The following is a 14622-nucleotide window of genomic DNA, read 5'->3' on the forward strand; positions in this document are numbered from 1 at the left end:
TGAATACAATAGACTACTGTATTTTGCTATGAATTGTGGGACCATGCTAAATAATTACTGTAACTTTTACAGTAATATCTACAATAAGATACTGTGTTTTTTAAGGTAGACTACTGTTATTGCATTTTCCTATGAATTCTGGAGACATGATTATGCAGTAAATGCTACAGGATATCATAGAATTGTTATATTTTTATACATTGTTTTTAAAGAAGAAAAAAATCCAACTGTTGCACAAGTTTTGAAATAAACATTTGGTACTTCACAAGTCAATAACACTAAAGCAATAGTCAACTGTAATAAATACAGCCTTTGTAACAAATTATTTACACCATGACATTTGATTATATATAATGTACACATCTAGTAGTTTAAAACTTTCAAAAACACACATGATTAGACAACGACATCGGTGTAGCAGTGCATGTGATGTCATTTCGTCATCAGCAGCGGACTTCCTGGGACTTTTCACGCGCTGCATAACCGCTCAAGTTTCGCGCGCTTCACAACCGCTCAATTTTCGCGCGCTTCATAACCGCTCAATTTTCGCGCTCACTTCATGCGCGCTACAATAAAAGGACCAAGAATGAGAGAGGTGAGTGTAGCCAGTTATTCATGTTTCAGTTAAAACGTGAAATCCTGTTGCATCCAATAATTATTTTACCATTCATCAAGATCTTTCTTTGTATAACTAATATTTTTATTTTGTTATGTTGCAAAATGGATAATCTAGATTATCTGTCCAATTTTATGATACTGAATTTGCTTGGTGAGTACAAAGTCACATATTTACGATTAGCTGGGTATATTTTCTTCATCATGAAAGTGTGACTGGGCTTCTGTGTTACTATTACATTTTAGATAACTATTCCGTATTACATTATTTTAGATTGTTGGTAGTTTATGTAAACCTTTAAACATTGAAATTAAAATAATGCAATTAAATTGTGTTGATTTTACGCAACTCAGTAGTGGTTCACTTGACTGCCAAGCCATTAGCTAATTAGCACATGTTTTTAATTTTTTTTATTTTTTTTTGTTAATATTACTTGTAAGGTTGCATGGTATTCATATTTGTACTTTCGTTGTTCATTAGAAAGTACATTGGAAATTGCTCTGCACATGCTTTATTGCTGTGCAGGTATTAGCTTGTGAAGTTTTGTGTTTTGCAGTTGAACATGTTTATCTGTCAATTCTGTAATATTGAGAGCAATACAATCCTGAGTTTTGTGCAGCATGTGAAATTGCATAGAAATGTGCCTAATTCACGATTTAGATGTGGTGTTCTTGACGGCCCAAATGTTTTCACTAAGATTTCTTCATTGAAGTCCCACATATACAGACATCACAGGGAACATCACAGGTCTGCTAAAGAGTATCAGGCTCAGATGTGTGATAAAACATTTAAATGCCATGTAGACTTTTGTGAAGTTCAATGTGGGACGCTAAGACAGTTTTTGTCTCATTTGAAGAGCCATATTCAGACAGGTCTGGAGATCTGGTTCATTTGGTTGCAACAGGACATTTAAGGTGAGATCTACATTTGCATCACATGTATCACAGACACAAAATGTCCTCTGTAAACCATTTGATAGAGCCTGCTATGGTCATGGAAACGCCTAGATTACATATGTAACCTCCGCTCCCGATGGAGGGAACGGGACGCTGTGTCAGAGAAGTGACACTAGGGGTCTCTCTTGAGTGCCGATATCCACCTCTGATCTATGAAAAAAGGCCAATGAGAAGTTGGCAGCCGGTATTTGCATATCCCACCCCCGGACATACGGGTATTTAAGCGGCGCAAATACGGGAGTTCATTCAGGATTTTTCTGAGGAGCCGGAAATGGTCCGGCCACAACAGTGGCTCGGCTCAGCGACGTGGCAGGGAAGACACAACGTCTCGTCCCCTTCTTTCAGGGGGAGAAGACCCTGCGGAGGCCACACCTACCTTGCAGGGGAGGCAAAGAGTGGCAAATACATAACATGGCCTGTTATGACCAATGTGGAAAAGTTGGTGCGGTTGTAGATCCAGCCTCGTAGAAGGGGGAAGCATACAGCACGGCGACCAAGGCAGCTGTAACTGCCTAAGGGAGACACGGGGGTTCGCTCGTGAGGGGACAGTACCGCGGAATCAAACACAGGGGGAGTCCGAGCAGGAGGCCTTACCTGTGGAGCACCTATTCCAGTACAGGGTAGTTTGGGTACCCGTAGTGGCTTGGGTCGGCGAGTTCCTCCGCTGAACTGCGGAACCAAAAACGCTTGAAGGTCCCTGACCCTCTTGATGGAGGCGAGCGCGATCAGCAGGGCAGTCTTGAGAGAGAGGGCCCTGAGTCCAGCTGAATCTAGCGGCTCGAAGGGGGGTCTCTGGAGGCCCGTGAGGACGATTGAGAGATCCCAGGAGGGGAATAGGTTAGGCCGGGAGGGAGTTAGCCTCCGGGCACCTTTGAGGAACCTGACAATTAAGTTGTGCTTACCAAGAGACTTGCCGTCTATCGTGTCATGGTGAGCCGCGATGGCGGCGATATACACCTTGAGAGTGGAGGGGGACAGCCTCCTCTCCAGCCTCTCCTGTAGAAACACGAGCACTGACCTAACTGACCGTGCACTTCTGTGGGTCTTCAGCTCGGGAACAACACCAGTTTGCGAACAGATGCCACTTTAGGGCGTAAAGATGCCTGGTCGAGGGGGCTCTGGCTTGGTTGATAGTATCTATGACGGTCTGTGGTAGGCCAGCTAGATCTTCTGCATCCCGTCCAGGGGCCAGACGTGGAGGTTCCAGAGGTCTGGGTGTGGGTGCCAGAGCGTGCCCTGTCCCTGAGAAAGAAGGTCCTTCCTCAGGGAAATTCGCCAGGGAGGGTCCGAGAACAAAGTCCGGGTGGGCCAGTAGGGGGCCACCAGAATGACTTGCTCTTCGTCCTCCCTGACCTTGCATAGCACCTGTGCAAGGAGGCTCACTGGGGGAAATGCGTACTTGCGCAGCCCCGCGGGCCAGCTGTGTGCCAGAGCATCTGCCCCGAGGGGAGCCTCTGAACGGGCATACCAGAGCGGGCAGTGGGAGGTTTCTTGGGAGGCAAACAGGTCTACCTGGGCCTTGCCGAACCGGTCCCAGATCAGCTGGACTGATTGGGGGTGGAGCCTCCACTCTCCACCGGGCAAGCTTTGTCTTGACAGCGCGTCCGCTATCACATTGAGGTTGCCGGGGATGTGAGTGGCGTGCAGTGACTTGAGTCGCTGCTGACTCCAAAGGAGGAGACGACGGGCAAGCTGTGACATGTGGAGGGAGCGTACTCCGCATTGGTGATTTATGTAGGCTACCACTGTGGTGCTGTCTGTCCTGACTAGGACGTGTTTGTCTCGAATTAATGGGAGAAACTTCCTCAGGGCAAAGAAAACAGCCAGCAGCCAGGTCGCCTCCATCACCAACCGCATCGTCCTCAATCCCGTGGGAAGAAAGAGCAACGCGGGGGGCGGCACATTTCTTGCCACACCTTTGGAACCTGCTATGAAGCAAATTGTGGAGTCTTATGAAAGAAACCTTCAGGAACTTGCTGCCAGTGGCAATAATGTAGTTGGAGTCAAATTGAACTCTCCATTCCATAAGCAGAATTATTTTCATGTTTGTTAGCCTGGCTGACAAAACACGAAAACACAGGAACTGGGAACACGGGAACACAGGCATGGGAGCGAACATCAACAACATTCAACGATAGACAAGGACTGAACAAAGAACCGGGGTATAAATACATGAACAAGGGACAAAGGGGCCAATGAACAAACAGAACTCAAACAAGGTAACAAGATGATAAACAGAAGCAAATGGCAAATTAACGGGGGCAGGTGTAAACAATGAATGGTGAACATGAAAGCTAACAAGGAGACTATGGAACTAAACAAGGGACAAAAGTGAAAACTAAGGAGTTACAAAAGTGACAAAACTGATAAACAAGGGCAACGGTGAAACAAGACAAGGTAATACATAACAAGGCCCCCCCTCAAAGGATCGGATCCCAGACGATCCTAAAGAAAAAAAAACAAAGACAAAAAGAAAACAACATGATGGCACCGGGGGCAGACAGGTAGACCGGTGGGGGGCACAAGAGCAAGAAGGCAGTCCAAGGGGCACAGAGGGTAGGCAGCAAGTCCAAGGGGGCACGAAGGGCAGGCAGGAAGTCCAAGGGGGGCAACGAGGGGAAATGAGACAGTCCACGGGGGCTCAAAGGGAAATGAGACAGTCCACGGGGCCAATTAGGCAGTCCCTGGGGGCACAAAGGGACAGGTTTAGGGGGCCAGGGAGGTATCGACCAGGCAGGGACAGGTTTAGATGGCCCGGGGGCTGGCCATAAGGCAAGGGGCCAGTTTTGGGGACCTGGGAGGTGGCCACAGGCCAGAGGCCGGTTTTGGTGGCCTAGGAGATGGCCATGGGGCAAGGACCGGTTCAGGGGGCCTGGGAGGAGGATTGGCCACTGGGGGCGCCGGCGGAGCTGAGGGAGGCCCGGGAGACGGAGCCGAGGGAGGCAATGGCTTAGAAGGCTCAGAAGGCGGAGCTGAGGGAGCCACTGGAGGCAGAGCCGGGGGAGGTTCAGGAGTTGGAACTGAAGGAGGCTCTGGAGGCGGAGCCGTAGGAGGGTCGGGAGGTGGAGCTGGGGGAGGCTCAGGAGGCAGAACCGAGGGAGGTTCAGGAGGCGGAGCCGGGAGAGGCTCGGGAGGCTCAGGAGGTGGAGCTGAAGGAGGCTCTGGAGGCGGAGCTGAGGGAGTCTCGGGTGGCAGAGCCGTAGGACGCTCTAGAGGTGGAGCCCTAGAAGGCTCTGGAGTCTCTGGGCGTAGAGCCATAGGAGGCTCGGGAGGCGGGGCCAAAGGAGGCTCGGGAGGCGGAGCCGTAGGAGGCTCGGGAGGCGGAGCCATAGGAGGCTCGGGAGGCTCTGGGAGCAGAGCCGTAAGAGGCTCTGGAGGCGGAGCCGTAGGAGGCTCGGGAGGTGGAACCGTAGGAGGCTCAGGAGGCGGAGCCCTAGAAAGCTCTGAAGTCTCTGGGAGCAGAGCCGTAGGAGGCTTGAGAGGTGGAGCCGTAGGAGGCTCGAGAGGCGAAGCCCTAGAAAGCTCTGAAGTCTCTGGGAGCAGAGCCGTAGGAGGCTCGGGAGGCGGAGCCGTAGGAGGCTCTGGAGGTGGAGCCGTAGGGGGCTCGGGGAGAAGGGCCGTGGAAGACTGGAGAGGCTGTGGAAGCGGAGCCCTGGAAGGCTCGAGAGGCTTGAGAGGCGGAGCCCTGGAATGCTGGAGAGGCTTGAGGGGCGGAGCTCTGGGAGGCTTGAGAGGCGGAGCTCTGGGAGGCTCGAGAGACTTGAGAGGCGGAGCCCTGGAAGGCTCGAGAAGCTTGAGAGGCGGAGCCCAGGAAGGCTCGAGAGGCTTGAGAGGCGGAGCCCAGGAAGGCTCGAGATGCTTGAGGGGCGGAGCCCTGGGAGGCTCGAGAGGCTTGAGAGGCGGAGCCCTGGAAGGCTCGAGAGGCTTGAGGGGCGGAGCCCTGGGAGGCTCGAGAGGCTTGAAGGGCGGAGCCTTGGGAGGCTCGAGAGGCTTGAGGGGCGTAGCCCTGGGGGGCTCGAGAGGCTTGAGAGGCGGAGCCCTGGAAGGCTCGAGAGGCTTGCGGGGCGGAGCTCTGGGAGGCTCAAGAGACTTGAGAGGCGGAGCTCTGGGAAGCATGAGAGACTTGAGAGGCGGAGCCCTGGAAGGCTCGAGGAGCTTGAGAGGCGGAGCCCAGGAAGTCTCGGGAGGCGGAGCTCTGGGAAGCTCGAGAAGAGCCCTGGAAGACTCGGTAGGCGGAGCTCTGGAAAGCTCGGAAAGCGGAGCTCTAGAAAGCTCGGGAGTCTCGGAAGGCGGAGCTCTGGAAAGCTTGGGAGGCGGAGCTCTGGAAATCTCGGGAGGCGGAGCTCTGGAAAGCTTGGGAGGTTCGGAAGGTGGAGCTCTGGAAAGCTCGGGAGGCGGAGCTCTGAAAGCTCGGCAGGCGGAGCTCTGGAAAGCTCGGGAGGCGGAGCTCTGGAAAGCTCGGGAGGCGGAGCTCTGGGAGGCTCGAGAGCCGCTGACTCTTGGACGGGCGCGACCACTGGCGCTGGCCTTTGGACGGTCATGGCTACTGGCGCTGGCTCTTGGACGGTCGTGGCTACTGGCACTGGCTCTTGGACGGTCGTGGCTACTGGCACTGGCTCTTGGGCGGTCGTGGCTACTGGTGCTGGCTCTTGGACGGTCATGGCTACTGGCGCTGGCTCTTGGACGGTCTTGGCTACTGGCGCTGGCTCTTGGATGGTCATGGCTACTGGCGCTGGCTCTTGGACGGTCATGGCTACAGGCGCTGGCTCGGGGACGGTCGAGGCTACAGGCGCTGGCTCAGGGACGGTCGAGGCTACAGGCGCTGGCTCAGGGACTGTCGAGGCTACAGGCGCTGGCTCACTGACCTCTGAGGCGACAGGCTCTGGCTGGGTTACCGTGGTATGCGCCGGCTTGGGTTCGCTGGGCGCTGAGGGCGGAGCCAAGGGGGGTTTAGGGCACGGGGCTGCGGCAGGCAGAGACTGGAGAGCAGAGACCTTTCTCCTTCTCCTCTTCCTCCGGGCTGATGCGACTGGCGAAGCTGGGACGCTGTTCCTGGTCAGCGTGGCTTCAGGCTCGCTGGCCGTGGCTGGCAAGGGCTCAGGCTCGCTGACCTTGGCTGACGAGGGCACAGGCTCGCTGACGGTAGAGGCCGCAGGCACTGGCTCGCTCACAGTGACATGCGTGGGCGCTGGCTTGCTCACAGTGACATGCGTGGGCGCTGGCTCGCTCACAGTGACATGCGTGGGCGCTGGCTCGTTCACCGTGACAGGCGGGGGTGCAGGCTCGCTCACCGTGACATGCGTAGGTGCTGGCTCACTCACCGTGGCAGGCGTGGGCTCTGGCTCACAGACCGGGGCAGGCGTGGGCTCTGGCTCGCAGACCGGGGCAGGCGTGGGCTCTGGGGCAGCGGAAGCCTTTCTTCTCCTCCTCCTCCGGGCGGACGAAGCTGGCAGCATTGGCTCCCTGACCAAGGCAGGCATGAAGGTTGGCTCGCTGGCAGACGTGAAGGGACGAACCACGGGCGAATGGAGGGTTACCACTGTGGGAGGAGCTACGGGGTCCTCCTCGACGACGCCCACAGTGAACGAGGAACCGCAGGCCAGCAGAGTCTCCTTCACGAACGCGCGGAGCGTCCAGCCGCGCGTTGCCGATGGCAACCGCTCCTTGAGCGCACTGTTCAGGTCTGCCCGGAAAAACACGACCAGAGAGGAGTCAGGGAAGTCGGTGGCACCCGCAATCGCGAGAAAATCGCGTGTGTGGTCTTCCACCGGACGGTTTCCCTGCATTAGGCTGAGCAGCTGACAGCTCGCTTTTAGAACCGCTGGATCCATGTTTGGGTCTATCGTTCTGTTATGAATGCGGACAGAGGCCGACAAGGGATGAGGATCCAAATGCGGGTTTATTGACACGAATGGAAATAAACAGACATGAACAAACAAAACTACCACGATGGGCAAAATGAAAACAAAACACGAAAACACAGGAACTGGGAACACGGGAACACAGGCATGGGAGCGAACATCAACAACATTCAACGATAGACAAGGACTGAACAAAGAACCGGGGTATAAATACATGAACAAGGGACAAAGGGGCCAATGAACAAACAGAACTCAAACAAGGTAACAAGATGATAAACAGAAGCAAATGGCAAATTAACGGGGGCAGGTGTAAACAATGAACGGTGAACATGAAAGCTAACAAGGAGACGATGGAACTAAACAAGGGACAAAAGTTAAAACTAAGGAGTTACAAAAGTGACAAAACTGATAAACAAGGGCAACGGTGAAACAAGGCAAGGTAATACATAACAGTAACCACACCAATAATAATAATAATTATTATTATTATACTTCATTTGCTATTCTCTTGTTTTCCAATTTTATTTGTTTGTTGATTTTCAAATATAAAACCTGTTTAAATGATTTCAGTGTGTATCAGTACTTTTTCAGCATTTTAACAATATCGTGATAATATTGATAACCGTGATAGTTTTGGTCACGATAATCGTGATATGAAATTTTTATACCATTACATCTCTACTCTCTCCTTTAGTTATAGTAATCCTTATTAGTAACCGTAATCTTCATTATCTTTTAGTTTATAGTATTATAGTGTCAGTGTCTTTATTAGTTAACATGAGCTACCCATGAACCATAATTTAACAACACTTATTAATTTATGCCCTTACATATTTTGTGATAGGTGAATCCATGACCCCAAGCAAGTGGATGTTGTCAGTTGAAAGGGAAGTTGTCCTGGGCCCATGTTCAGAGGCATTTGTTGAGAGCCTGGCAGCATTGTTTGTGACCTTTCACAACTTAAAACTTGCTTATCAGGATGAAGCTGGTATGTCAGAGCTCATATTCCAGCAAACATTCTTTGTAGACTAATTAAGGATAATCACCTGGATTCAATTAGCAAGAACACTAAGAGATTATAGCAGATAACAAGTATAGCACAAAACATTACAAATGTACAACTGCAGCAAATCTATTATAAATATGTCTATTATATAAAAATCTTATAAAAATCTATTATAAATATGAAAATCTATTATAAATCTATTAAGAATATATTATAAATCTATTATAAATATGCACATAATTCAAATACTACAAACAATGCAAAAACATATTACAAATAAAATAAAATAAAAAAGTATTCGAAAAAATAATAATAACAAAAATAACTCAATAAAATTACAAAACAAATAAAAAATAAATATATATATATATATAAATTAATGAAATAAGATAATTAAAAATAATAGTAATTATAGAATAATAATAATTGTAATAATAAAAAACAATATATGTATTCATCTCTGTCACAACTTTTTTGGAGCGTGTTGTAGCCATCACAATCACATTTTGATTATTTACAAAATAAGTTGGTCAGTGAAAATATTGGAATTTAATATTAAATTCTGGGAGTTTAATTAATATAATTTTTTCAGTTAAATAAAGTTGAAAAATAATTAACATCACGGATTCTTTATTTTATTGCATTTTACAAAATGTCCCAACTTTTCTGGAAATCTGGTTGTACTCCAATACAGTACAACTCTCCCCAAAGCAATATCTTAAGGAGGTCATTTAAATGCTCCATAATCATGGTGGGCTCCCTTTAGACAATGCACTAGATGCAGTGGATAGCAGTGTGCAATGATTTACATTTTCTATAGCAAAATCTTTCGAAATGCGCTTTTAAAAATGCTAAACACAAGGATGGAAACCCAGCGTAGAGCTCAGTCTGTAGGCAATAGGCATTGCTAAATACACATATTCTGTATAATAATTACACAATCTGTACATTTGTTTATTGTAAACATGGAAGGCTAAATATTTTCATATTTAAATTTCTGATAAAGTATTTTAAGGGAAAGATAAATTTCTTTCCCTAACTCTTCATTAAATTAAATGTTAAGGTTAATGAAATGTCACTTGGTCACTTAATGCATTTTTACTGATTGGCCTCTGACTGTATAAACACATTCTCACACTTGGCCACATAAATGTGTCTCCGCCACAAATATATGACATAGTTGCTTCAGTGCTTTTAATGTCGAACGTGCTTTTTAAAAACTATCAGTTAGGTTCCTTCCCTTCTCCATACCCTTCTCTTCTCATGATTCTGGTAAAAGTTCATCTTAGTTTTATCTGTCCAATGAAGTGTTCAAGAACTTGGCAGGCATTTTCTGAACAGTCTAATCTGGCCTTCCTATTCTTGAGGATTACCAGTGGTTTACACCTTGTGTATTTCCCTTCATGAAATCTTATCTTGATTGTAGACATTGATAATGATACGCCTACCTCCTGGAGAGTGTTCTTGACTTGACTTGTTGTTGTGAAGTGGTTTTTCTTGATCAAGGAACGAATTTTGTGATCCTCCACCACAGTTGCCTTCCATGGTTGTCCAAGCCTTTGGGTGATCACCAGTGTGTTCTTTCTGTTATTTTGAAGTATTTATTGTTCACATTACAAATTAAATTGACAAAAAGGGAAAGACTACTGAAATTTACAGCAAAAGCAGGTTAACATATCACAGCAGTGAAAAATCTCAACTTTAGTTAAATGCTCTAATTTACTGTAAAATGTATGTATAGCAGTATGTAAGTTCACAGTTGCTCTTGTAATTTCACTCACATTTATAAACATTATTTCTACTGTGATTTTACCGTGACTGCTATAAAAACAAAAGAAAAACAATAAGCCAGGGCATGGTGATAGTTCTTTAATCAAAGTTTGGAATAAACAATGTCCACACAGCGATATCCATTTCAAATGCTTTGTTGTCCATTTAATGAAATATACACTCACCTAAAGGATTATTAGGAACACCTGTTCAATTTCTCATTAATGCAATCATCTAATCAACCAATCACATGGCAGTTGCTTCAATGCATTTAGGGGTGTGGTCCTGGTCAAGACAATCTCCTGAACTCCAAACTGAATGTCAGAATGGGAAAGAAAGGTGATTTAATCAATTTTGAGCGTGGCATGGTTGTTGGTGCCAGACGGGCCGGTCTGAGTATTTCACAATCTGCTCAGTTACTGGGATTTTCACACACAACCATTTCTAGGGTTTACAAAGAATGGTGTGAAAAGGGAAAACATCCAGTATGCGGCAGTCCTGTGGGCTAAAAATGCCTTGTTGATGCTAGAGGTCAGAGGAGAATGGGCCGACTGATTCAAGCTGATAGAAGAGCAACTTTGCCTGAAATAACCACTCGCTACAACCGAGGTATTCAGCAAAGCATTTGTGAAGCCACAACATGCACAACCTTGAGGCGGATGGGCTACAACAGCAGAGGACCCCACCGGTACCACTCATCTCCACTACAAATAGGAAAAAGAGGCTACAATTTGCAAGAGCTCACCAAAATTGGACAGTTGAAGACTGGAAAAATGTTGCCTGGTCTGATGAGTCTCGATTTCTGTTGAGACATTCAGATGGTAGAGTCAGAATTTGGCGTAAACAGAGTGAGAACATGGATCCATCATGCCTTGTTACCACTGTGCACGCTGGTGGTGGTGGTGTAATGGTGTGGGGGATGTTTTCTTGGCACACTTTAGGCCCCTTAGTTCCAATTGGGCATCGTTTAAATGCCACGGCCTACCTGAGCATTGTTTCTGACCATGTCCATCCCTTTATGGCCACCATGTACCCATCCTCTGATGGCTACTTCCAGCAGGATAATGCACCATGTCACAAAGCTCGAATCATTTCAAATTGGTTTCTTGAACATGACAATGAGTTCACTGTACTACAATGGCCCCCACAGTCACCAGATCTCAACCCAATAGAGCATCTTTGGGATGTGGTGGAACGGGAGCTTCGTGTCCTGGATGTGCATCCCACAAATCTCCATCAACTGCAAGATGCTATCCTATCAATATGGGCCAACATTTCTAAAGAATGCTTTTAGCACCTTGTTGAATCAATGCCACGTAGAATTAAGGCAGTTCTGAAGGCGAAAGGGGGTCAAACACAGTATTAGTATGGTGTTCCTAATAATCCTTTAGGTGAGTGTATATCTCACAGAGATTAAAGCATGTGGATCTATGGTAAGAACCATACAAACCTGCAAAGTAGCAACACACAGCAATTTTTTACTGGTAATGGTGATGGTTTGCATTTGGTTTCTATGTGGAGCAAGGTGGGATGCCTTTGATTGCAGTCATCACAGATTAATGGGTTTCTACAATCTTTACTTGTCTAGTCTTCAAGCACCCAAAACAGGATCCATTTTCTTTTAAGATGCTCAATTTTTCTCTCTGTGTCATGTTCTTTAGACCTGAAAACCTTTCCAATGAATGGCAGCTTTTACAGACAATACACATTTTATTGTTGTTGTCTTTTGGTTGAGCTAGTACAGGTAATTTGTACTCTGAAACAATATGAACAGCTGAAACAGTTGCAAGACCTTTACTGGTATATTTAGGCTTAGCTTAGAGGATGCCTGCCCACTATCTACATCTCCAAACAATAGATCAGAAAGAATCTTTACCTGATGCTCAATAAACCTCAGCAAATCAGAAAACATGGCCCTGTTGCCGCGACACTCCTGTAGCTCACAGGCAGCAGCCCTCCACTTTTCTCGAAACTTGTAAGGCAGCTTCATCGCAATAAGTCGAAGGTTAGATGGAACCAGTGGCGGCTTGTCAATAGAGGGCGCTGGGGCTTCGCCCCATCAAAATTCCAGAAATATACATGAATACAAAAATGATATAAAAATTAAATAAAAATAAAATAGTTTACTCATACGATGTGCAGGCTGGTAGTAAGAGCCTCAGCATTTAATAAAAACTGGCTTTAATCGGTTAAATATTTTCTATGTTTTTCAATATGTTTCATGGGCGAGGGACACCGGACAAATGGATGTCTATCTGAGTCCTTACATATTCGGGCAGCATGTGACCTGAAGCTGGTCTCTAATTGGTTTCTTAAAGATTTTCCTCTGGGCGCAGGTCGCTGCGTCCATGGCGAATCAGAATTGGATACATGTTATTTTATCCAATCTGATTGGTTCTCGTCACCTGTCATTCAACTTTACACTCTTGGCCACTACTGCGAGTGCGCAGGCGACTCCGCCAAAACTTTGCTAGGCTGATCGCTTTTGCAGGGATAATGGCAGCAGTTAAACCAAACTCTGTCATTGATTTACAAAAAAAAGGCATTTGCTGGAAGAAAAAAAGGAAGCTCTCTCCATTCCATTGGTGACCAAAGCAGTGGTTCTCGGCCAACAAAGAGGCGCCGGGCACTCAGACCAGAAGAGCGTGAAAGGATTGCAGCAGAGGTCAGTTTGTTATAGAAATTAGTCAAAATACCATTTTACATTATTGTTGTGCTGCAGAGATGTCCTGCCCACATATCATATTCTACAGACTCAAGAAAACATTTTTTGTTTGGTATAAATCCTTACAAAATCATAATTTTAATATTATACAACAGCATCCCAAAAATAATAAATTGGCAACATAAAAATAAATGATGATATAAATTAAATGAAATATGAAGCCACCAAAAACTACTGTCTTGTATGGGACAAAAACTCAAATGGCTCTATTTTTATTTTGAAAGTCATTGCAACTGTGACAACTAGTGGCCTACTCCAGGTTACTACCATACATTTACACACACACACACATACATATATATATATTATGTGTAATATATATAATATATAAATTATCTCTATAGGTCTGTGATCCTGGGACACACTAGGGAGCGTTTCTCCTTCACAGAACACCTTGTCTGTGCCACCTCGTTGCAGAGGGACAGGTTTGATGAGTACAAGGATACCTTTCCTGAAGATGCATTGAGCAGCACCATGAAAGCGTACCCGATGCTCAGTGGAAGCAAGCTGTTTATGGAGAATAATCTCGAAGAAGTCTTTTCCTAAACTGTGACTCTCCTAAAAGTTCTCATTACCACACCCATGACCACGGCTGAAGCTGAGAGGTGGTTCTCAACCTTGAAAAGAATAAAAACTTTTCTTAGAGACACCATGACCCAGGAGAGGCTAAATGCACTGGCATTGCTCTCCATGGAAAAGAGACTTGTTACTGAGATGACTGACTTTAATCAGAGAGTCATTGAGAAATTTGCTGGCCAGAAAGAAAGGAGAGCAGAATTATTATCACCAGCAGCCATTGGATGGACCATTCATTTCGTCCATATGCTGTAAATCTTCCATTACATTACAACAGCTTCTCAGAAAAATGGAAAGACTCCAAACCATCAACATCTTCAAACTTTATCATAGGCCAGCTCATGACCTTTTCCATATATTACTTTAATTTATATTACTGTTCCATATATTACTGTTACTTTAATTTCACTACCAAAATGTTCTTTGAGCAGATTCTATGCTCGATCATATCTTTGATCAGCTCTCATATTGTGACAAATACGGACTAACTCTCTTGGCCTTCCTCTTGTATATTGCTCTAGATAGTGAAGGTATTCTTGCTTGTCACCTGTTTTCTTTTCAATGGCTTGTTCAAAAGCTTTAATTAAAGAGCCATACTGCAATGGATCTCCACCATACTCCAATATCCTTCGAGGTGGAAGAGAAACCAAAGCTTGCAGTTGAAGCAATTGAGCAGTAATGTTATTTTGCTGCTGTACAACATCATACAAGGTAGAAACGTGAGTGGTAATTTGAGGAGGCAACAAATATTGTGTGTGAACATTATCTTCAGGCCCGTAGGAACTTAAAATTTGCTGCTTTTCAAATGAAAGTTTACAGTGCCTTGAAGCTGGTGCCTGAGTTTGCATGCTTAATCCCTCCTTTGGACGTACACTCAAATTGTCATGTTGAGAACTTACATTTCTTTGTTGTAAAGGCGCCTTTGGGTTAGAGCATTTAATTGATGTACATGATTTTACATGCTTCACATAATATGCATTCACTGGATCCTCTTCCTCACTCATTCCTTCAATACTTCCTTCACTTGATCCCAGCACAGACAATTTTGTAGTAGCAGCAGCTAATTTTGATTCCATTTGTAATTGTTCCCTTTCCCTCCACAATTTTTCCTT

At 46.1% G+C, this 14622-nt stretch overlaps 1 protein-coding gene across 1 annotated transcript in view; it reads left to right on the forward strand.

The window, feature by feature from the left end:
* LOC127627436 (phospholipase A2 inhibitor and Ly6/PLAUR domain-containing protein-like) overlaps window positions 1–14622 on the forward strand; it is a 349614-nt gene that overhangs the window by 54214 nt on the left and 280778 nt on the right. The gene's annotated exons all lie outside the window — the stretch shown is intronic.

This window comes from Xyrauchen texanus, chromosome 34 (genome assembly GCF_025860055.1).
Source record: "Xyrauchen texanus isolate HMW12.3.18 chromosome 34, RBS_HiC_50CHRs, whole genome shotgun sequence".
NCBI lineage: Eukaryota > Metazoa > Chordata > Actinopteri > Cypriniformes > Catostomidae > Xyrauchen > Xyrauchen texanus.